General features: G+C 36.1%; 1 pseudogene; it reads right to left on the bottom strand.

Annotated features, from left to right (window-relative positions):
• Positions 1-5,746: 5,746 nt before the first annotated feature.
• Positions 5,747-7,054, bottom strand: LOC141512225 (tubulin beta chain-like; annotated as a pseudogene).
• Positions 7,055-11,731: the final 4,677 nt, after the last annotated feature.

The following is an 11,731-nucleotide window of genomic DNA, read 5'->3' as shown; positions in this document are numbered from 1 at the left end:
GAGAACATTTTTCTGAGAAGTATTTCCATAAGCTTCACCAGCTTGACAATGAGGTTCATGCCACATTTAGAAAAAGTTAACCTATAATTCAAAGCCCCACATTCAAATCCTTTAGAATCCCCATTCCCCCCCACAACAATCAAAAGTTCCAAACTTTTCCTAGAAATTCTTCCTATTTTAATTTTTTTGGTTTTTATATATAACTTCAGTTCCTAAACCTATTGGTAGGGGTCTTTTTCTTTTTTTGGTAGAGAAGGGCAAGAAGATTTGGTTAAGACAGGTAACAGTACAGTTTCTTTAGATCTTTTTGTGTTTTTGCTTTTGTTTCTTGTTTTGTTTTGCCCAAGGTCATGCAGCTACTAAGCATCAAGAGTCTGAGACTGGATTTGAATTCAGGTTCTCCCAATTCCAGGTCCAGTGCTACCACCTAGCTACCCCGCTTTAGAATTTTTGAAAATACTGTGGGTAGTGACTTTCAGCTTTAAAAGAAAAAAATGGAAGAAACCCATCCCACCTCAGATTGCTGAAGGAAAAGACTCTGGAAAGACAGGAGAGAAGTTGGCAGTTTCCATCATGTCCCTTGTCCTCAGCTTGCTAGATTAGAGACTTCACAGAATTAATCCTTGAGTGAGGTCTAAAACTCTCTTGGTTGAGCTGAGTTACCTCAGTCAGAATAGGGGAGCTCTTTCATTCTGTATTTTTCTGATTTATATTCTCCTTTATATACTTTCTCAGATTTCTGTTTTACCATGATTTGGATAAATGAGTCTTTTGGGTAACTGCCATGTGGAGAATTGGTATTTGAGGAGAAAGAAGTCAAATTTGGGATATGGAGGAATCCTTCTCTCCCCAAATAATGAACAGTCATCAGAAGTTAGCCTGAAACTGAAAATCTATCCTACCTAGACTAAGAACATTTAAAGGAAAAAATATAAATTATTTTTTTAATTTAAATTTTTAAATTTTTAAGTTTTGTAATGTTATTCTATTTAAATTACAAGCAAAGATAGTTTTCAACATTCCTCTTATCATAAGTGCTTGAGTTCCACATTTTTCTATCTCCCTCCCCGCCCCATGACAGCAGGTAATCTGATACATGTGCAATTATGTTTAACAAATTTCCACAAATATATGTAAGTATAAGTATACAATAGAACTTCAGTTTACAAGTAACCTGGTTTATACATGCTTCACTGAATGAGGAAAATTTTTTTTGCAAAATTTGTCTTGCAGGAAGAACAAAAATTTGCAATTCAAAAATCTTGTTTGAACTTGAATGGCTTGTGAAGCAAAGGAGGGCAATGCTTTATTATTTTTTTTTTTGCCTTGAAATAGGAGCAAATTGCATGTTAAACAATCTTGGAATGAATTAAATTTGTAAATCAAGGTTCTACTGTATATACATATAATGTGTATATGATTTTATGTATTTGTACATTATATATAATAGATACATTTATACACATACACACATATTTATGTATGTAATTCTAATCTAGCAGAATGGCAGCCTCTAGCTTTGAGCTTCCCTCCTAAATTGAATAAAAATCTCCTTGGAGAAAGGAAGGAGAGAATAGAGATGTCTAATGTGAATCCCTTCAAGTCATACAAAAGAAAGTATAAGCCTTATGTGAGGGTTTGCCCATAACACATGGAACTTGAGGTTCAAGTTCTTTTGCATATGACTTCTCTCAATGGTAGAAAACATTTGGTGGAGAGAACTCAGAAGATTTGAGATTTGAGATTCTCTTTTTTTCTGGTGTCTAACCTTCACAGAAAAGAAATGTCTTTCTAGATTCTCTTCAAGAAAAGATTCCTTCAGGGAAGAGAGAAACACTATGATAAATCCAAATCCAACAAGTGGTAGAAATCAAATATATCCTCTTTCAGTTGTTTAGACATTTTTCAGTTATGTACAACTCTTTGTGATCCCATTTGGGTTTTTTTTTTTTTTGGCAAAGATATTGAGTGGTTTGCCATTTCTTTCTCTAGTGTCTATGTTTCTACTTCCCCAGAGTAGAGATTGAGCTGACTCACTTGCTAGAGCAGCTAAATATTGGAGTGGATAGCCACTGGTCTTGGAGTTAGGAGGACCAGAGTTTGAATCCAACCTCAGATACTCGGTATTTACTGGCTGTGTGACTTTGGGCAAATCACTTAATCCTGATTGTCTCACATCCAGGACCATCTCTAGTCATCCTGATACATATCTACCACTGAACCCAAATGGCTCTGGAGGAGAAAATGAGACTAGGTACTTAGCACAGTACCTCCTCACTCAAATGCAATTCATGTGCTTGTCATGGTATGACCTTTCTGATGTCATGGTCTTCTTCGAGAACGAAGGACAATCATCATCATCATCATCAACTCACTGGCAGTAGGAGAGCTCATACATTCTTTGCATTTTCCAATTTATTCCAACCTCTGAACTAGGAAAAATAGATTTTCTTGCTTTTTATTGTGTTTGGTCATAACTTTTTCTTATGTCTTTTTACATTTGATAGGAAGATAATCTTTGAATAAATAGTTTGAAGAACCTCTCTGAGTGATTAGGAGAGTGACTTGAACCTAAATATTATTTCCCTTAGATTAATAAAATTTATGTATACACACATATGTGTTTGTTTATAAATATATGTGGATGTGTAGGTAAGTATGTTAAGGGATCCTGATACCCTTTCTCCAAGGACAGAAAAGTGATCAGCCTCACGGTTTCAACTTCCTGCTCCCCTCATAACAAGAATCAAAATCTTTCTTGGAGAATGATGGGCAGAAAACACCCTAGACTCAACTATTCATCCCTCTCTGTTAGTCCTATCTAGAGAGATCCTATGAAATCACATAATCTAGATGGGTAATACACACATACTGTACATCTCTATTTACCTTCATATAAATTCTATTGCTGCTTTTTAAATTACATATCTGGAATTTTTCACAGTAGCCTTTTTCTTCCCCCTCAGAGTCATCATGGATAACAAATTATATACATATATATATGCATATACAATATTTTTCAAAGAGAAAAGAGAAAAACCAGTAAAACCAATTTATAAAAAAATCTGAAAAATATGATATATGTAATATCCTATGAGTTCTCACCTCTGCAAAGTGATATGAGGACCTCTTTATGCATCTCTTTTTTGATACTATGTCTATTTTTTATAATTTTGCAACATTTTCTTATTTCTTAGTTGTTCTTTTCATTTATGCTGTTGCAATCATTATGTATATTGCTTTCCCTTGTCATCATATGCATATTATTGTGAGTGAAATTTAACAGAAAGGTAAAGTGAGGTAATTTCTATGATCAAGAAAACATTTTAAATATCAGGTCTGGAAACCTGAGAAGATGGGCATTGGCTGCCTCATTTTCCAGCAAAAGTTCCAGAGTAAAGAGATAGTTCTCCCTTTATAGGTTTGGGGGAGTATAGAACAAAGAACAGAATAAATTAGAGACATCATGGGGTTGAGGGCAGCTTTGTTGGTTACATATCTAATGTATAGGGATTGGTTGAAAGTTGAGAATAAAGAGACTTTATTCCTTCCTCTTCCTCCTGTAGCTATGAAATGTTCATGGTTTGAGTTTATCTGCAAACTCAAAATTAAGGGTTTAGAATTCTTTGAATAAAAAACAAGATACCCATGAAGAACTGGGTGGTGTAAAGACAGTAGCCCTGACTCCATTATGGCAAGCAGCATCCCTCAAGGTTAGCAGAATACATTGAAGTAAGAATAAAACAGTGATTAGCAAGAAACAGGATTTCTAAACTTAACCCATTACAGACAAGTTGAATTCTGAACCAAGTTCAGAGAGAGTTTCAGGACAAACTCATTTAGCTGTAAATTTTTTAGTTTTAAGTTTTAATCTGTTTTTTTAGCATAATAATATTCAATTACATTCATTTACCATAATTTATATAGCCAATCTCCAACTGAAAGGCATCTACTTTGTATCAATTCTTTGTTGCCCCCAAAACTGCTGCTAGCTACAGGAATTGGGAAAACTCTTTTCAGAGGGCTTTGTTTAGATAGAAGCACCTAGTTGGTACAGTGGAAAATACATGGAACTTGGAGTTAAGAAGACCTGAGCTCCAATCCTCCCTTAAATACTTACTAGCTGTGTGACCCTGAACAAGTCACTTCTCTGTTTCATTTTCTTCATCTGTAAAATGGAAATAGTAATAGGATCTAACTCAGAGGGTTTTTGTGAGGATCAGACAAATTAATATTTATGAAGTATATTGCAAAACTTAAAGCACTATATTAAACTTATCTATATTATTCCTCATTTCCTGTTTATTTTCAAGTTTGAGTGTATCTTTTTTAAGAAAGATTTTATTTATTTTGAGTTTTACAATTTTTCCCCCATTCTTGCTTCCTTCCCCCCACCTCCACAGTTACTCTTTACATTGTTTCCATGATATACATTGATCTCAGGTGAATGTGATGAGAGAAAAATCATACCCTTTAGGAAGAAAAATAAAGGATAAGAGATAGCAAAATTACATAATAAGATAACAGTATTTTTTTCTAAATTGAAGGTAATAGTTTTTGGTCTTTGTTCAAACTCCACAAATCTTCCTCTGGATACAGAGGTATTTTCCATTGCAGATATTCCCAAAATTGTCCTTGGTTGTTGCACTGATGGAATGAGCAAATCCATCAAGGTTGATCATCACCCCCATGTTGCTGTTAGGGTGTACGGTGTTTTTCTGGTTCTGCTCATCTCACTTAGCATCAGTTCATGCAAATTCTTTCAGGCTTCCCTGAATTCCCAGCCCTCCTGATTTCTAATAGAACAATAGTGTTCCATGACATACATATTCCACAGTTTGTTAAGGCATGAGGGTGTTATCTTTTAATATATAAAAAAAGTCGCAAGTTCAACACAAAACAAAAAGGGAGAGGGAAAAAACCCAAGATAGGAAACTGTAGGATGGAAAGGATGAGAAAATAATGAAGGAAAGCTTTGGTGATGGAAAAGGAAGTGTCCAATTAAACTGTTCGCTTTTCTTAGAGGGAATTTTTTGGGGGGGGGAGTAGACAAAAATTGAAATCTCCCCAAATGAGCAGCTTCTCTGGAATTTTAGGAATTGAAGTAAGTTTCACTTCTCAGACTAGGGAAGGGTGGATGAGTTCCAAAATGAGGGGAGTCAAAAATGCTGGGTGGGGGGCGACTCCTAAGTGCTGAGGATACAGATGAGAGAGAGAGACAGAGAGAGACAGAGAGAGATAGACAGTGAGACAGAGAGACAGAGAGAGGGAGGGAGAGAGAGAGAGGGAGGGAGAGAGAGAGAGAGAGAGAGAGAGAGAGAGGAGAAAACCTGGAGATAAGAATATGACAAATTAGGGAGTATCTGGAGATGGTACTTATAATAGAAAGCCTTGTTCCCCCAACAGACTTTTATGGAATGGAATACTATTTCCTCCCTTCCTCCAAAAACCCGCCAAGAAAACCCTTTCCACTAGAAATATAACATTTTGGTCCATTTCATTAAGGTAAGCCAGAGTTCTGGACCTTTCCTCTTGATCACCATCTTAGTTCAGGGCACTTGGTGGGCACAAAGGCCCATAAATTGAGACTGGAGGTTGGTGATATTATATTTCTTGGAGAGATCTCTGAGAGAAAGGAGAAAAAGAGTATATTACTAAGGTGACCTGTCATAAGGAAGAAAGAACAGAAGGCAGAGAGCAGAGTATCTACAAAGAAGAGAAAAGATGGGAGCAGAAAATGCACTCATTAGAGGAAAAGGGTGATGGAGAAAGAATATTGGAAGAGTATAGAAGACTGAGGAGGCAGGGTATCCTGCCTAAGACCTCCTCCTCTGCCTACCTCTTCTTTAGCAGTGGCATCCTAGCATTGCTGGCACTCAGAAAGGAGATCATGCCGCTCTCATCTTCAGTGAGCTCCATCTGAATGTGTACCAGTGGAGGGTGACCTTCCAGTGGAACATAGCAGTGAACTGCTCTGAGATGCACTTGAAGAGCTCCTGGTTGACAATTCTGTTGTCAATGAAGATGATACCCACCTGGAGCCCACAAGAAAGAATGCCACAGATAGCAATCTTGACATTGTTAGGGATCCACTCAGTGAAGTAGTTACTATTTAAGTTTTGCACATTGAGCATTTATTCATCCACCTTGTTCATGGACATCTGACCATGGAGACCAGCAGCAGTTGAGATAGCACCCATGGTGAGGGGTACATGCCCCCATCATGTTCTTGGCATCACAGACATGCTGAGTGAGTTCGGGCACTGTTAGGGCATGATATTGCTGACTGATAAGGGGGCAAATCCAGGTAAGCAGATTCAAGGGAAAGGAATACTTTTTGCAGTCATTTTGTAGAAGCTGATATTAACTTAGAGAGGAAAGCAAAGGCCAGTGCTGAAAACACTCAGGATAGCAGAGACTGGATGATTGACATCACCATGGATTGACAAGGTCAACTTCAGGATTCTAAAGCAGAATATAGTGCTTCATTATCATTAAAGTAGGCTTCACCTATATTTTCTACTAACTGATGGACAGAGAGTGTGGGATTGAAGGGCTCAATCAGGGTGTCTGCAACTTTGGCTGACAGAACCATACTATACGTTTTCATGATGTTGTCAGGGTCTTCTCTGATCTTGTTAATGATCAGGGTGCCCATCTCTAAGCCTGTGCCTTCAAGTGAGTGAGTCAGCTAGAAGCCTTGCAGTAATCATAGCTCTCTTCTTCTTTTCACTCCACATTCAAGACTTAATCTACCAGCTCTGCTCCCGCCTAGATGTGGTCCAATTGTTGCTTGCCCCAGACTGGCCAAAGACAAAGTTGTCTGGCCTGAATATTTGACCAAAAGGTCCAAAACAAAAAGAGTACAGGGTTCCAGGTTCAAGATCAACCAAGATGACCCAGGGGCCATATTTTCCAAAAATTCAGATCAATTGTGAGTTGCTTCCCTAGTACTAGTGGATTCAATGACATGTCCATTACTGATCACCATCTAGAACTTTGCTCCAATCCGATCACCAAACTGGCCAGAATAAATATGTATAATTTCTCTCATAGTTAGAATTCACTCTTGCTTGTCTCAAGTTATATGCAGGAAAGAGATAATTTATTTGTATATATGAATTATTTACTCATAATATATGTATATATTAAATGCACATACATATTTTCCCCTTCTATTGAACTAGCTCTTTATTAATAGAAGTTTCCCTGGAAGGTTGGAACTGCTAGGTCAGAATGTTCCTTATAAATAATAATTATCATTATAATTGATAATACAATATTAATATTATAATAATATATTTTAATGTTTCTTTTCCATAGTATAATTAATAACATTATTGTAATAATGAACATGTTAATATATTATAATAAATAATGATTATTATTGATAATAATATCTGACTGACCCTATCTTCACCATGATTCTCAACTTTGTGAGTCACTGGAGGCAGACAGGGATTGGGCATGTATGCCTCTTACTCATCACTAAGAGGGTTATTAGGTTAGAATTACATCTATCTACTCCACATCGTCTATCTGCAGTCAAAGAGCACAAGTGTTTTGAGGAGTTTTTTGGTTAGTATTTTTTTGGTTTTCTTTTCTTTTTCCACGATAAAAACTATTTTCCTGATCATTCTAACAGAGAGGGAAGTAGTAGGTTTTTTCCAGAATAGTTTAGCTTCCTTTCCATCAAACACTTATTTCAAAAGAAAATCAGAATAGAGGAAAATTACAGCAAAACATATTAAATACTTAATCAGGAAAATAGATAATAGAATATATATGAAGAAAGGACTCTGTAATTTAGGAATGAGAACTCAGTTTAACCAAGGAAAGAACATAGCAGAGTAGCAACCAAAGAGGAAAAAAGAGACTATTATGTCAGCTATAGACTAAAAAAACTAAAACCAAAACCAGGCTAATTTCTGTTGTAGAGAATAACTACTTCAACTCCCAAGAGACAAAGTGAGTACAGAAGATGGAGTAGTGAAACATTGACTGGCCAAGTGCACTCTATTTAGTGACATTCAAACAATCTCCAATATTGCATTTAAAAGAAAAAGCAAGCTGTACAAAAGAGATTTACAATGTCATATGTAATTCGTTTTTTCTTCTGTTAAACACTAGTTCATAATAAAAAGAAAATTTTTAGAAGAAAATAAGTTCTTTTGTTTCTAATTTTCTCATTTGAAACACTTTCTAGAAGATAAAAATAGTTAATATGCAATCAAACTGTATTATATTGGGTTTTTTTTTTAAATCCTGACTTGTGGAGGTCTTCTCCACTCCCACCTGCCATAGCGACAGTATTAGAGAATTGCTTTGGAAAAACAATTAAAAGACTTTATATTTTGTCCAAGGTTATTTAACAGCTAGTGTGTATCAGAGGCAAGATTTAAAATTGGAACTTTCTGATCTCATGGCAGGCACCTTATTATATATCATACATCTTCTCAGGATAATTTTAGCTAGAGATAGAGACTAGTCCTATGATTTTATTTGTATATAGAATTCTTAAATGAGAAAATGCCCTCTGCCAATGCAGGTAGGCATTTTCTCTGAAATTTAGAGAATTTTCTTGGGCACAGGTTCCCATTTAATAGTTTATGCTAAAAATTCTTTAATGGCTCCTTAAATAGTAAATAATTGCAGAATATCATCAGTGGTATATTAAATTACCCTTGGAGTTCACAGTACATTTTAATTATTATGGTTATTGAAAGAGGTTCACAGAACAACAACAAAATGTAATAGCAACCACCGACCTAGAGCACTGACTGGTTAGTATATCAGAGACAGAACTTGAATTCATCTCTTTCTGACTCCCAGGTTGCTGTCCATCCATTTTTCCATGTTCTCTTTTAATAGTACTAGTATTTGTGGGACAACTAGATTGCACAGTGGATAGAGCACTGGCCCTTGAGTTTGGAGGACCTGAGTTCCAAGGCAGCCTAGACACTTAATAATTGCCTAGTTGTGTGACCTGGGGTAAGTCACTTAACCCCATTGTCTTAAATAATTTTTTTGAAAAAAATCAATATAAAAATAATAGTACTAGTGTTGTTGTTGATGGACAGGATGGAAACTGCCAACTTCTCTCACCTCTTTTCAGAGATTTTTTTCTTTTAGTAACCTGAAGTAGGATTTACTTCTTCCTTTTTTTCTCTTGAAACTGAGAGTTAGAACACCTAAAGTGACTTGAAAAATAAACAAAATAATAAATACATATATATATATATATATAATTTTATTTTTATTTAGATAAATTCTATCCAGGAGACAAGATATACAAAATTTGAGTGTATCAGTGGGGTAACTAGAGCTCTGAAGGAATACTAGGATTTTAAGAGGAGGAGGTAAGGAAGGAGTGCATGCTAGCATTGGGGTAGCTCATGAAGAGGCAAGGAGAGAGGATATAGAGTGTCAAATGTAAGAAAGAGCAAGGAGGCCATTTTGACCAGACTCTATTGATTAATAGCGATTTAAAATATTTACCAAAAAAGCACTTACCATAGAACCTGGTATATAATAGGTGCTATATAAAATCCTTATTCCCTTTCTTCCTCTCCATTTCTTAAATTAACCACTTTAAATTCTTTAACCACTACCAAAGAAAGAATTTAAGATATAAATTAATATTTACATAGAGGTTTCACTGAGTAATAATTATTAGTAAATTAGTAAATAATTATAATTAGGTACAAGTCTTCTACTTCTACCATATTTGTCTAGAAATAAGCATGAAATGTTAAGATCTGTGTTTACATGTGATTTCAAGATTATGAATCTGACACATTTTTCCTCCAATATATAAATGCCCTTTGAGTACCCATAGTATCACCTAACCTTTAATATCTTCTGCTGTTTACCATGTGACTCATTTGATTATAATTATGGGTCTTTCCTCCCATACTTCTAATGTAGACAGATCAACTAGTGAAATGTATGTAGGAGAATGGGACAAGAGGGGCCTTCTATATATCTATCAGTGAACATAAATGCTCTTTGGATGATGGAGTCTTCGTGGTGGGGGGGAGTGAGAAGGGGAGGGAGACAACCATTATCTCTTTTGGAGTTAGCTTTACATTTAGCTCCTGAAACAGAGTTAATAAAGATGCAATAAATCACTTGCTTAGGGGGTGCACGATAAACTGTACCACAATTCCAGGGTATTAATGACCCTCCAAGCCAACTAAGCAGAAATCAATATGAGAGACTGGACAAGAAGTTATACTAGAGTAACCCCAATTAATCCTTGGGGCAACCAAAAATCCACAGGAATTTTTGGAGGGCAATTCCCCTACCCTTAAAGGGAGACATCTTGAAAATGACTTGAGAAATAGGAACATCATAAGCATTTGGGAGTTGCCTATGTAGACAACTATGTTATCAAATATGTTGGTTCTCATGAAGACAAAAACACTTGGAATTTCATGAGCTTTTCCTCAAAGTTAACAGTGAAGCATATGGGATGTTGGGAGGTGCAAAACCTATTTCCTCTCCAATGGAATAGGAGGGTAGAGTACTATATTACATCAGATACCCTTACAATAATACTTCATGGATAGTGAGGAAACTATATGGTTCTATTGACTACAACAGTTGAACAAAGATATGACAATTGATGAGAACATTCCTAACCTTATCAATGTAAATAGTACTAGGTAATCCAGGCAAATGGTGAGTGGTATGCAGTTAACTTAAATGTCTTATTCATATAATAAGTATAGTCAGATACAATTGGCTTTCAAATGGGAAGGAGCCTTCACCTAATGTTATCTTCCTATTTTCATAGTCGGCTTCATAGATATTTTTAAAAGCTTCTGATAGCATTACTACCACTACATTGATGCATTATTGAGAAGAGTTGACCTCTCATTTGAAGGACAGTCCTAGGTAGATCATCCTTAAATATTTAGCCTATTTTACCAAATTTTGAGGAATATGGATGAAAACCCAAGTCCTCTTACAGTCCAGAAAAAAATGTAACTTTCCTCCCAACATATAAAAGAAACCCATTGTTTTGGAGAGCCCATATTATTTGGCTGTTTTGATGGTTCCTATTTCTCAAGTCATTTCCATGACTTCCTCTTTTGGATAATATGAGCTATCTTGTTAAGACCCACAGCAGATAATGCTTTATACTCCAGAACTTTGAAGGCCAAGTGGAGAAGAGTTCCTTGTAAACAGCAGTTGTACATGGTTCAATCAGTCCTGATAGGAATACCCTGTTCTGAAGAGACAAGCTTGGCTTCCATTGCCTTCAGCTGATCGTTAAGGCAATGGGGTTCAGATTCCTTTATTCTGAGCTACAGAGATGGGTGCTGTGAGAGTTCTTTTATGAAGGGCAGGTTCACTCAGAGGGGCTTGATTCTGGAGGCATCTGATATCTAGTTCTAGAGTGTGCTAAGAGTAGAGCAATATATAGCCTCAACTTCACTTTGATCTTTTGTTAAAGCTATTGCCAATTGTATCATACTGGTCAATAGTTCACAAGTCAAAGATGGAAGGTTTGAGAGTTAAGCCCATTGACAGGTTAGAATGAAGCTGGAAGTTTCTTTTTTGTCACCACATAGCACAGGCTAGAGCTTGTCCAGTGTAGATGAAGCACCATGGTGCCACACTGATACAAGAGAAATCAAAACCAGTTTATTGCCATGACACTCTTGCAGCAACCAGACCATCTCCAATAATCCTTTTTCCTATAATCAGGTCATGGGGTAGAACA

The sequence above is a fragment of the Macrotis lagotis genome, chromosome 2 (genome assembly GCF_037893015.1).
Source record: "Macrotis lagotis isolate mMagLag1 chromosome 2, bilby.v1.9.chrom.fasta, whole genome shotgun sequence".
Classification (NCBI taxonomy): Eukaryota; Metazoa; Chordata; class Mammalia; order Peramelemorphia; family Peramelidae; genus Macrotis; species Macrotis lagotis.
Note: the sequence above shows the minus strand (reverse complement) of the source record. Positions and strands in the feature narration are given on the sequence as shown.